The sequence below is a fragment of the Caretta caretta genome, chromosome 23 (genome assembly GCF_965140235.1).
Source record: "Caretta caretta isolate rCarCar2 chromosome 23, rCarCar1.hap1, whole genome shotgun sequence".
In the NCBI taxonomy this organism is placed as follows: Eukaryota; Metazoa; Chordata; order Testudines; family Cheloniidae; genus Caretta; species Caretta caretta.
The window spans coordinates 1,427,760-1,440,518 of NC_134228.1; the positions used below are offsets into that span (position 1 = coordinate 1,427,760).

Genomic DNA, 12,759 nt, shown 5'->3' on the forward strand with positions numbered 1-12,759 from the left:
GAGCCAGCCAGTCCCCGCCCTGGGGTTGATCCAGGGCTGGCACCCCCTAGTGGGGACAGGCCCCGTGCCCCATTTCCTGCTCCCCCTACCCCGAGCCAGCCAGTCCCCACCCTAGGGCCGGATGGGAGCCAGCGCCCCCCAGAGGGGACAGGCCCCGTGCCCCATTCCCCGCCCCCCTGAGCCAGCCAGTCCCCGCCCTAGGACCGGATGGGAGCCGGCGTCCCCCAGAGTGGACAGGCCCCATTCCCCGCCCCCCGAGCCAGCCGGCGCCCTGTTCGCTCTCAGCGTGAGACGTTTATTCTGGTCTCTCAGGCACACAGAGATCTTTGTGGGTGATGCTGTTGGGCCGGGGGGGTGCGGGGTGAAAGCCCCTCCCAGCAGAAGAGGACAGCACACACTAAGGGGGTCAGCGGCATCTGCCCCCTGGCTTGTGTCCTTTGGGGTCAGGTTCTGGGGCGGCCCGCCTGGCGCCCCCCTTTTCCGCTGGCCGCGAAGGGGCCCAGGCCTCGCTCCCGAAGCTCAGCCCAGCACCGCCGGTGTACGGGCAGGCTCGGCCCGGCCCCCCGGGGCACCATGGGCGGCCGCCTCAGGGGAGGCCTGGTTCGGGGGGCACCAGCTTCACCTGCCCACGCGGCTGTGGCCCCATGGCCGGCACCGCAGCATTGTGACATCACCCAGCTCCGACCAAAGCACCCGTGGCCGTGGAGCTATCCATCCACAAGAGAAAATAGTCCCTCTTCCCTCCCCCGCCTGCCAGAAACCAGGGAACATCATCATGTAATGCAAAAGCAAGGGTCACGCTGTACTAATTAGCACGTACTTAGGGTCATTAGGCAAGGGCTAGATTGTCAGTTTCCTGGTGTGTGTCTGTCCAGCACCTGGCGCAGTGGGGGGCCTGGCCCTGGGCTGGGGTGGTGATACCGTAATACACCTAATAGCAATAGAAATGTACAGCGCCTGGCGCAGTGGGGGGGGGCTGGACCTGGGCTGGGGTGGTGCTATGTAACACACCTAATAGCAATAGAAATGTACAGCACCTGGCGCAGTGGGGGGGCTGGCCCTGGGCTGGGGTGGTGCTATGTAACACACCTAATAGCAATAGAAATGTACAGCGCCTGGTGCAGTGTGGGGGGGCTGGACCTGGGCTGGTGCTATTTAACACACCTAATAGCAATAGAAATGTACAGCGCCTGGTGCAGTGGGGGGGGCTGGCCCTGGGCTGGGGTGGTGCTATGTAACACACCTAATAGCAATAGAAATGTACAGCGCCTGGCGCAGTGGGGGGGGGGGGCTGGACCTGGGCTGAGGGGGTGCTACCGTAATACACCTAATAGCAATAGAAATATACAGCGCCTAGCGCAGTGGGGGGTGGCTGGCCCTGGGCTGGGGTGGTGCTATGTAACACACCTAATAGCAATAGAAATGTACAGCGCCTGGCGCAGTGGGGGGGGCTGGCCCTGGGCTGGGGTGGTGCTATGTAACACACCTAATAGCAATAGAAATGTACAGCGCCTGGCGCAGTGGGGGGGGGCTGGACCTGGGCTGGGGTGGTGCTACCGTAATACACCTAATAGCAATAGAAATATACAGCGCCTAGCGCAGTGGGGGGCGGCTGGACCTGGGCTGGGGTGGTGCTATGTAACACACCTAATAGCAATAGAAATATACAGCGTCTGGCGCAGTGGGGGGGGGGGGCTGGACCTGGGCTGGGGTGGTGCTATATAACACACCTAATAGCAATAGAAATGCACAGCGCCTGGCGCAGTGGGGGACCTGGGATTCCTAGGCACCAAGATACTCTGCCTATTAATTATTAATAATTAATGTAGTTCTTTGTTAAGTACAATAGTTTATGGGCCTGTCCAGTCCCAACTAGCCCCTCCCCCCGCAGCTCCCCATTCCTGCCAGCACCAGGACGGAGCCTCCGGTTCATTTCCTGGCGCCCGGGTCTCCCCACCCTTGCTCTGCAGTGATGGACATGGTCCTGCATGGGGCAGGGCAGCAGATGCTCTGCCCAGCCAGGCCTTGCACATACCCTGTTAGCCCTGGGGCTGCCCCCTCCACCGGGGGTCGTGTCCCGTAGCTGGCCCCTCGCCACTAGGATACCTGGCCTGATGGATCGATTGGGATTCAGATGCTGACATCACGTTCTTGCCCCCAGTTCCCGATCCCGCCCCATCTCTGGGCCCCACCCCCCAGCAAGTCTCCCCCCCCGGCTCCTTTGCACCCCAGACAGATCTGCTCACTGAGCAGACCGGCATCTCCCGGCCGGGCATCTCCCTGGCAACAGCAAAGGGACGGCCCAACTGTGGGTACTGCTGGTTGCCCAGTGCACCCTGAGATAAAGCAGATTAACAGCAGGGGGCGCTGCACCCCCCCCAGCCACAGCCAGGCCCCTGGCGTAGCTGCAAGGGCAAGAATCCAGGACCTACCTCCCCTGGGGTTCGAGCTGGCAGCAGAGCCAAGCCCTCGCATAGGCACAGTTTGCACCAGGGCATGGTGATTTGCACTGTCGCAGTTTACACAGCCGTGATTTCTACCTGTGCAAAGTGAGGTGCCAGGACTCCTGGGTTCTCTCCCCAGCTCTGGGAGGGGAGTGGGCTCCACTGGTTAGAACAGCGAGGGGGCTGGGGGAATAGAGACACTTCTTGAACTCCAGTAGCTGCTGTTGCGTCTGGGGGCGTGGGGCGGGTGGGGAAGAAAGCATGAACACGGCCAGGCAGAGGGAGGCACTGAACCCAGCCCCCTTCGTCTCCTATGCTGTCCTGGCATTCCCCCCGGGCACTCGCTCCATGCCACGCCTGCCAGCTCGTGCGGCGGGCCGTCCGACAGGAGAGCCAGGCACAGGTCCATCCTGCTCCGCCCTGTTTGGCCTCCCAGGGGTTCCCCCCACCCCCGCCCACACTTTGGTGTAAATTAGGGATTTTTCTCCCGGTGGGTAGATTACTGCTGGGCAGCCCCCAGATGGCTCCTTCCTTCCGCTAATTACTAATTAGGCTCAGGGTAAAAGGATGAGAGGGAGGGGAGGGCGGGCAGGACTGTGTGCAGGGACTGAGCTGTCTGAGCTGTTTGTCTCTGCTAGCCTGGGGGAGTTGGGGGGGGCACCAAAATCTCTCCTTAGGCTGGATCCGACCAGAGCAGCCAAACTCCCCCCCACCCCCCATCGGCCTCTGGCACCATGGGGAGGGGGAGCAGGGCGCCGCATGCTGTCCCAGACGGCCGGATGAGCCAGGCAAGGATTAGCCGGGTTGTGCCAATTCCCAACGGCACAGACTTCCCTCTGCAATCCTTTAATGGGGGGATCCATCAGCCTGTCAGCGCCGGAGCTCAGCGGCTGGGGCGGTGCGGCGGGACCCCGCTGGCGGCTGGTCACTGGCCCAAAGCTCTGCTGTGATGCTCAGGCCCTGGCCCTTGGCTTGCACCATCGGTTAATAATGGGTTGCATGGCTGCAAAGCACGGGACAAATGCTTCCTGGGCAGCCATAGGGAGTTCGGTGCTGAGGATGGTCCATGGGCTTTGGGTGCATCGTCCCCTTCATCCACTTAGACAAACCCCAGCCCGGGTCACTAGCTGTAGTTTGCCCTTTTACTTCATTTGATGAATGGACTTTTCACACTCGGGGGAGGGGGACAGAGCATTTTTGCTGAAACCTTGTGTTAATTTACTTATTAATCCAGTAGGACGGCAAACCACCCCCCCCCCCATCAGGACCCCTATTGTGCCAGGCGCTGCACAGACCCTGACTGCAATCTGGGCCCTCACTGTGCCAGGGGCCGCCCAGACACAGGCCTGGCACCAAAGAGCTCGCAAACTCATCACGTATCTTAAACCTGCTTTGAAAGAGGGCAATCCCCTGCCCGCTGTCCAAGCTCATGCGAACGCTGCTACGCGTGTCTCCCGGCTTGTCCCAAGAGCAGAACCAGGGCAGCTGAGGCAGGCACCTCAAAACCCTTTCCAGGCTCTCCCCCCTCCTCCAGAGGATGCGCAGAGATTTTCAACCATGTCTTTCTGTAGGAGGTGTGAACCGGTGACAGGACCTCGTTTGCAGCGGTGTCATTAGCAGAGTGTCGCCAGGTCACGGAGTGAGCCTCTTTCACGCCCCAGGTCAGAGCATTTCTACTGGTTTATTAGACTGAGTGAAATCGCTGCTCCCGCATTTAACAAGCCAGGTGTGCCGAGAGACCTAGGCAGGGGAGCTGGGCTGTGTGCAGGTGAGTATGCTCTGGGTACTGAATGAATGGTAACCAAATCTCTAAGTATCTGTCCTCTGTCTGGTTTGCTGGGTATGTCACCAGTGCACTCATTTTTCCAGGACAGCCCCCTCCCAGATTTGGGGAACCACTGCTCTGCAGTTGGACTTGTTATCTTTCCCCAGTGAGGGGCGGTCAGTCGCCCTGCAGCTGTTAGAAGACCCAGGAGGGTTACCAAAGAATCGCTGGGTCATAGCCACTCATTTGTGGCAGCTGGTTATGACCTGCATCCCAGGTCCTTCCAGGACTGGCCACATTCACCTCATGATGTGCATAAAATCTCCTCTTTCCCCACGATTTCACCAACATTTGTCCCTGTCCAATCGCTTGCTGGTGTCTCACCCTGGGGGTATTTTTTGAGGTTCACCAGAGGGGGGGAGGGACAATTTTCAAACCGCTCGAGCCAAAGGACGCGGGTGGTGACAGTTGAGCAGGAGGCTGTGGCCAGAGGAATGGCTCGTTATGGGGAAACTCTTCCCTTGGCATTAAGTGAGGTGCAGGAAAATCCAGGGGATGCTGGTGATGTTGTTAGCCCCAAGGAGGCAGCGGCCAGGCTGCTCAGACAGCATGAAGTGGCCTGGACCATCCACCAGAGACTCCCTGGCCGTGGGCCGTGCAGCGACTTTGGGCTCCCCCTCTGAGGTACAAAAGCCTGGGGTGAGCATTGAGCCCACCCACCTGGCAGCTAGCAGTGTGCACTGGGCATCCCAACAGGTTCCCAGGACAGCTGCCTCCACCTGGGGGCGATCCTAGGAAAACCTGGACAGCCAGCAGCCATGCTCCAAGGGGCTGCGGCAGATCAGGATGTGGTGGGGGCATGCCGTGCTCTCATCCTTCTCCCATTCCCAGGGCCCACAGAGTTAGAGCAGCCTGGGCTGCTCTAATTTACACCGCTCTAATTTACACTGCTCTAATTTACACCGGGGGCCAGGCAGCCCCCGGGCCACCCCCAAAGTCAGGGGGAGGGAGCGCAAAGGTAAGATCAAGGAAGGATTGTCACCTTCATCTGACAGAGGAAGAATGGGGCTCAGCAAACTGGCAGGTCAGTGCCAGGAACTGGAGCTGGTCTCCTGAGCCCCACTCCTGAGCCAGTCTCCTGAGCCCCACTCCAGGCCAGCCCTGAGGGGATCATGTCTCAGAAGGGGTGAGGAGTGGGTTCATAGACACAGGGGGCTGCCAGGCAGCCCCTGCAAGCTCCTGCAGCAGACAAGACACCAGACTGGCTCTAATAACAGCAGGCCCTGGCCCTGCAGCACGGGAGCCGTGCTGGGGAGCCAGGTGCCGGCCAGCTGTTAATCCTCAGGGTGCAAAGCGATTTGCAGTTACCACAGAGATGAACGGCTTTGCTCAGCCGAAATGCTAGGTGCTTTTACCGCAGCCCCCGCCCTGGTAGCGGAATCATTCCTTCTAGCAGCAGGCTGCTCCTTGGACAACCCGTCCTCTCGGCTTGGGGAGGCAGCGTGGTCTCGTGGATGGGACTCTGGGCCTCAGGACCCCTGGGGTCTATTCCTGCCACTGTCCCTGTGTAACTTTGGGCAAGTCCCTGTCTCTCTCTGGGCCTCAGTTTCCCCTTTGTCCGTTCCGGCCGTGAGTTCTTCAGGGCAGGGACTGCTTCTGGCTTTGTGTCTGTGCAGTGCCTTCACAATGGGGCCCTGATCTCAGTCGGGGTCTTTGCAGCGCCTGGCACAATGGGGGTCCCAGTAATACCAACATTGCCAACCCCAGCAGGACTCAAGTGGTACCCTGGGCCCTCTGTCAGTCCCTGTGCCTGGGGTCAGCAGAACCCCACATCGCAGATCCCTTCCTAGGGGGCAGTGTCCCTGCACGTGGTTGCCAGGTTCAAACCGCAGCCCGGACGCCTGGCTCCTGTCTACAGTAAATCCTGTTGGACAGGTTCCGCAAGCGCTTTCCCGCTGCTAAAGGAGAGCGGCAGGGAGCGGAGAACTGAGCAGAGCGGCCTGAACCCAGAAAAACAAACCACGGTTCTAAGCAAAACTGTACGGGTCGGGTTTTCTCCCCAGGACGAAGAAACTGTCCTGTCTGTTGGGTCAAACCCAATGTTTTGTTCAAACTGTCATTTTTCTCCAGTTCTCACTTTGGGTCGGCTTTGGGTGTTTCCCACTTTCTTTTTTCCAAACAGCTGAATTGCAAAATGCAAAGCTGTTGAAAAGTCGGGGTGTTTCTTTGCAAAATGGCTGAATTGAAGCATTTTGACTTTTTAGAATTTTTCTCTCATATTTTTAATTTCTCGCTATTTGCCGAATTCAGCTCAAATTCGTGAAGTTTCAGAGACACAAAAATACAATTTCCACAATTTATTATTCGCCAAAAAAGTGTTGCCAGACTCTGCCTTGCCAGCAGCTGCAGCTCTGTCGCTTTCCCCGGAGCTGCTGACGAGGCAGCCAGGGTCCGGCTCACCCGGGAACCGGTTCTCAGCCGAGGCGCTTGGCCTGTGGACCCACAGCGATGGCTCGGTTGGGATTTGGTCACCTCAGGTCCCCCTGGAACTGGATCAGAATGGCCCGTTTCCTGCCGGCTTTGCACTGGAGTGTGACCGCAGGTGTGTGTTAACCCCTCCCCCGCTCGCCCCACGTACCCAGTGGGGGTTAACCCCCAGTGATTACCTGGAGCAAGTCGGGGAGGGGTTATCCCCCACTGGGTACGTGGGGCGAGCGGGGGAGGGGTTATCCCCCATTGGCTATATGGGGCGAGTGGAGGGGGTTAACCCCCACTGGGTACGTGGGGCGAGCGGGGGAGGAGTTATCCCCCATTGGCTATATGGGGCGAGTGGAGGGGGTTAACCCCCACTGGGTACGTGGGGCGAGCGGGGGAGGGGTTATCCCCCATTGGCTATGTGGGGCGAGTGGAGGGGGTTAACCCCCACTGGGTACGTGGGGCGAGCGGGGGAGGGGTTATCCCCCATTGGCTATGTGGGGCGAGTGGAGGGGGTTAACCCCCACTGGGTACGTGGGGCGAGCGGGGGAGGGGTTATCCCCCATTGGCTATGTGGGGCGAGTGGAGGGGGTTAACCCCCAGTGATTACCTGGAGCAAGTCGGGGAGGGGTTAACCCCCTCCACTCGCCCCACATAGCCAATGGGGGATAACCCCTCCCCCGCTCGCCCCACGTACCCAGTGGGGGTTAACCCCTCCCCCGCTCACCCCATATACCCAAGGGGTTGCCCACCCTGCGCTGTGGGGGGGGAGGCTCAATGGGGTGCGTGGCCCTTTAAGGCCTGAGAGGGGCGGGGCCAGCTCCCTCCGGTCGGGCAGCTCCCTCTAGCGGTGGGAGGTGCTGGGGGGCGGAGCCGGTCCCTCCCTTCAGCCCCGCCCACTCGCCGCCCGGCCCCGCCCACGCGGCGAGTGAGAGCACCTCCCCGCCGGCTGTGCCCCTCCCCCGCCGTGTCCTCGCGCCCGGCCGGCTCAGGTCCGGGGTGTCCGCGCGCCGCTGCCCCGCTCCCATTGGCCCCTGGCCGCGCGCCGCTGCTGACCGGTGAGTGCCCGCGCGCCGCGGCCGTTGGGCTTCCCCTCCGCGCGCGGCCGGCGTTTGAGCGGAGGGGGTGCTGCCCCCGGTGCGGGGTGGGGGGGCGGCCCCGTGTGTCCATCGCGGGGGGGGGGCGCTCACCGCCCCCCACCGGGCGCTGCTCCGAGCCGCTTCCTGAACCCCCCGCGGGCAGCTGCGGAGCGGCGCGGGGGCTGCTGGGAGCTGTAGTTTCCGGGCGCCCGGGCGGCCGTAGCGCAAGGCGGGGGTGGTCGGCCGCGCGGACTACAGCTCCCAGCAGCCCCCGCGCGGCCAGCGGCTGCCCCGCGGGAGGGGGTCGTTCGGGGGGCTCCGGCTGTCCCGTGCGAGAGGGGTAAGGTGGGGGGGGGCTCCGGCTGCCCAGGGCTGCGGGGGGGCCATCAGGCCGGGGGGGTCATTGCACTCTGCTTGAGGAGCCTGGGGGGGGCGGGATGGTGGGGGGCTCCTGCGCCCCATGGGGGGGTCATTGCACTCTGCTTGAGGAGCCGCGGGGGGGGCGGGATGGTGGGGGGCTCCTGCGCCCCATGGGGGGGTCATTGCACTCTGCTTGAGGAGCCTGGGGGGGCTCCTGCTCCCCATGGGGGGGTCATTGCACTCTGCTTGAGGAGCCTTTGGGGGGGCGGGATGGTGGGGGGCTCCTGCTCCCCATGGGGGGGTCATTGCACTCTGCTTGAGGAGCCTTGGGGGGGCTGGGGTGGTGGGGGGCTCCTGCGCCCCATGGGGGGGTCATTGCACTCTGCTTGAGGAGCCTGGGGGGGCTCCTGCTCCCCATGGGGGGGTCATTGCACTCTGCTTGAGGAGCCTTTGGGGGGGCGGGATGGTGGGGGGTTCCTGCGCCCCATGGGGGGTCATTGCACTCTGCTTGAAGAGCCTTTGGGGGGGGCGGGATGGTGGGGAGCTCTGGCTGACCCGTGGGAGGGGTCATTGCACTCTGCTTGAGGAGCCTTTGGGGGGGGCCAGGATGGGGGGGCTCCTGCTCCCTGTGAGGGGGTCATTGCACTCTGCTTGAGGAGCCTTTGGGGGGGAGCTGGGATGGTGGGGAGCTCCTGCGCCCTGTGAGGGGGTCATTGCACGCAGCTCACGTCCCTGGACTGCAGACGGGGAGCTGAGCGCAGGGCAGCGCAGCGTTTGCCCAAGTCACACTGACAGAGCCTGCAGCCAAGGCAGCCCCCTCCTCGCTGGGCCCTGCTGAGCTGGCGGGTTCACCCTTCGGGATTGCGGGGGCTGGGGCACGGGACCGTTTCAAAGGTCACAAGCCGGAGGTGGCAAATGTAAAGGTAGCTCGAGTAAAAAGGTGAGAGCGTCCAGTTTGTGACACAGCCCCCTCACCCCCCCCAGCTGCAATGTTTGCCCAATTCATTAGTAGCCTCTGCAGGAGTCCTTGGACCTAACTCAGAATTGTGGGGACAATCGACTATTCAGCTAGTGGGGATGTTGCCTGTGAAAACAGTCATGTTTTTGGTGGTTTTTGCTTTTTAAACCCAGCCCTGATGCCAGAGGGGAAAGACTGGGGTGCACAGTGCTACGCCTTGCACTAAATGCAAATGGTCATTGCGCTCCTGTATTTTGTTACAGGCATGCAGAGTGGGGAGGCAGACACACAAATGGTTAGCTGTGGTATAGACTTCCCAAGACTTGGCTTTGCTTCCAGGCTATGGCAAGTTATTTGAATTAACTTCTCCCCTGAAATTAAAGTGTTTTCCTATTTCACATCAGTTTTGCCTGATCCTTGCTGTATAAAATTAGTGCTGTGCAGAGCTCGGGTTAAAGCTTGAAAGAACTGGTGGTAGCTTAACCCTGTGATGTGAATAACACTGAATGGCTCAATAAGTCAGTGGGGTATAATATAAGTGGGCCAAAGCACCATGAATGTATTTCACATTAACAAGTGCTTTATTCAGGCCTGTCCGAATGAGGGTGCGTATTAGATGCTTACCTTCCAGATGACGTTAGAGTTTCATCTCCTGACTTTCTGTGGGTGGGGGGTGTATTTGGTCTTGCTAGACATTCTTTTAAAAACAGCTCTGCCTGTGCAACTGAAATAATTTTCCACGTGTGAAAGGAATCAAAGGGCCAGTGTTGTAAGAGGAGCTGAATCAGCTAAATGGAAGCAGAACAGACAAAATGACATTAAATAGGAAGATGTTAAACTTGCTAGCTTTGCCTGGAGGTATTGGCTCCATTATGCTGTGTAAGTAACAGCTGCAATATGAATAAAAGCGGGGAGGGGGATCAGACAGCATAAGCCAGCAGCAGGATTTATGGTATTAGGGGCAGGGGGCTGTCAGATGCAGGCTTAATATCACCCTTTTGTTTTTACAGACATGTCCATGCCCTCCAGACTCTCACAAGGGGGAGTTAAGTGGCTCTCCCAGTGCTGTGATAGCATGGAGCTGGGGATTAAATGAGATCTGAAGGTAGCCTGCGGTTCCAAGGAACTGCACTGATAGAGTGCAGTCATGCAAGGCAGAGATCCTGAAAGACATTCATGTGTTTATGGAAACTATATAGATCAAAGAGTACTAGAGATGAAATTGCTGTCCAGTCTTTATAGACCTGAAGTAGGAAGCAGCATGCCCAGTAAGTGTCCTCATGATTGGGCCCCTACTTTGCAACTTCTTGCAGTAGAAATCAAATCTTGTACATGTGTTGTCTGCTTAGTATGTCCAGATCTGAACTGGCTTTCATTGATGTCAATGGAAATACTCTCACTGCATCAAGATCAGATCCTCTCTGCCTAAGTAATACAAAGTTTCTCAGTTTCTGCAAACAGAATTTATAGCAGAATCCATCCCTCCCATTTGAACATCAGACAGTGCATTTCACTTCCTTTGTGGTGGAAACTTTCAGTCTTACCCATCCTGATACTCAAACACCTGTGTGGTTCTTCTAAAGCTTCCTGGAGTAGTAGTGAAGGTTTCAGAAGTGCAGATAATGCTAGAAAGGCAGCAATGTTGTTTTCCCAGAAAACGATTGTTCAGATCTATACATGAAAATAAAAGGGCTATAGAGGATAGCCAGGAACTGGAATTATATCTTGCATTTCTGAGTTGCAAAACGAGAGTAGTCTGTTCTCCAACTGATGGCTGGTGGATTTACATATACAGTTCTCATTAACATTAATGGGAACAGCTGTACATCAATGTCTCATTTATTCATTTTATTAAGTGTCCTGTCAAATCAGATCATCCCCCAAATTACCTTTAAAAAAAATTGGCTTTCAGAAAAATCCAGAGACCAATGGAAGTGTAGTACATCATATTTTTAAAAATCCTCCCAACGCTTCCAGCAGTTGTTTTCAAACAAACATCCCTGCAGACCAAACACTGCAGCCCTGAGCGCTTCAAAGTGAAACCTACATCTTTGTTTTCTATTGTCCAAAGCAATCAGTAAATAGAACTTAATCTTTGTATTCTAGTAATCTGGAGCAGTGGGAGCAATTTAGGTAGGAAAGTGTGTCCCTTTCAATGAAATATGGCTGCCTCTAAGGATTTATTCTGGGGTAACATAAAACCACTTGATGAAAACCACAATAAGAAAAGGAGGACTTGTGGCACCTTAGAGACTAACCAATTTATTTGAGCATAAGCTTTCGTGAGCTACAGCTCACTTCATCGGATGCATTCCATGTAGTGAGCTGTAGCTCAGGAAAGCTTATGCTCAAATAAATTGGTTAGTCTCTAAGGTGCCACAAGTCCTCCTTTTCTTTTTGCGGATACAGACTAACACGGCTGCTACTCTGAAATTTGATGAAAACCGTTTCTGGAAATACATTCTCCTTGGATGCAGTCACCTTTGTTAGTGGAAGTGTATCTTTACACTGAACTTGGCTCTAGTGGAAAAGTGCCTGGCTCGCGAGTGAATCCTCTCTCTCCATAGATTAGGTACCATGTAGGCAGAGCCAGCGTGACATTCTGAACCGTGCTGCTCTCATGCTAGCATGCTTGTGCCTCATTCTGGCTGGAAGAGCCATCCTTTGGGATGAAAGGGCAAATCATATTGGTGTCTTAATGCCGTGCTGAGTCTGACAAACATTGCACGGCAGTTTTGGTGACATGGTCGCAAACCTGCTGGGAATTGGGTTAGGACCTCCCCCAACTCGTTTCGCACAGCCATCGGATGATGGATGACTTCTGGTTGTTAATTCTGCTTGGCTGGATCTGAATCAGTGACCTGGAGACTGTGGGAGTGGTGCTCAACAGCCTGTTTTGGTAATGAGCGAATTGCTTTAATATGACACTTTTTGGAAGAGGATATATGTGCTGCTTTAAATTCTAGAATCCTGCAGAACGTGAGCTTAATGCTGGAGTCTGAGTGTCCCCTTGCGAATCAGGCTGAGCCGAAATAATAACGGTGCATTTGTGCCATACTCCTAGCCGTGTTTTGGAGTAATCTGACCTGCGGCAGCTAATGTGCTGTGGCGCTGTTTGTTTAGTCCTGACAGCTTTCACACTTGTCTCCCAGTTTTGAACATTGGGCTGATACTTGTTTTCACACATGCCATTCAGCCCTCCTGCCTTATCCCCTTTTCTCTGCAGGGCTGTGTTTCAACAGGCTGCATCAGAAACCCCTCCAGAGGTGCACTGTTGTGGTGCCGACTTGTTTTCAATTCCATAACAACACTTGCCTCGTCCGCTGACCTGTTTGCGCAGGCACCAAAAGAACAGTGAGCCCGGCTGTTTACTAACTAACGCTGTTACAGATGGTGGGGGCTGAGAATGTGCGGAGGCAAGTAAATAGGCTCCTATTTTGGTTACGGTTATACGAAAGGGGAAAAGAAAGCTGAGCCATCTGAATGAACTCTGCCTCTGTAGTACTGAAATGCTGATGGAGGTTGGTTGTCGCTCTGCCATCAGTTATACGCCTGCCTGTTGACTTTGTGGGTGTGTGGAGGATCCCAGTTCTGCCTTTACTCTGGCAGCATGGACGTTATCCTTAGTCTATACTTTCCACTAGTCTTAATTTTTCTGCTGCAGTAGTGCCTTGAGCA

At 56.9% G+C, this 12,759-nt stretch overlaps 1 protein-coding gene across 3 annotated transcripts in view; it reads left to right on the forward strand.

The window, feature by feature from the left end:
- The first annotated feature begins 7,620 nt into the window (after window positions 1–7,620).
- SIPA1L3 (signal induced proliferation associated 1 like 3) overlaps window positions 7,621–12,759 on the forward strand; it is a 116,023-nt gene continuing 110,884 nt past the window's right edge. For all 3 annotated transcript variants that reach the window (XM_048832859.2, XM_048832858.2, XM_048832860.2), the window contains exon 1: window positions 7,621–7,742. The gene's annotated coding sequence lies outside the window, so the exon portion shown is untranslated. The remainder of the gene's footprint in view (window positions 7,743–12,759) is intronic.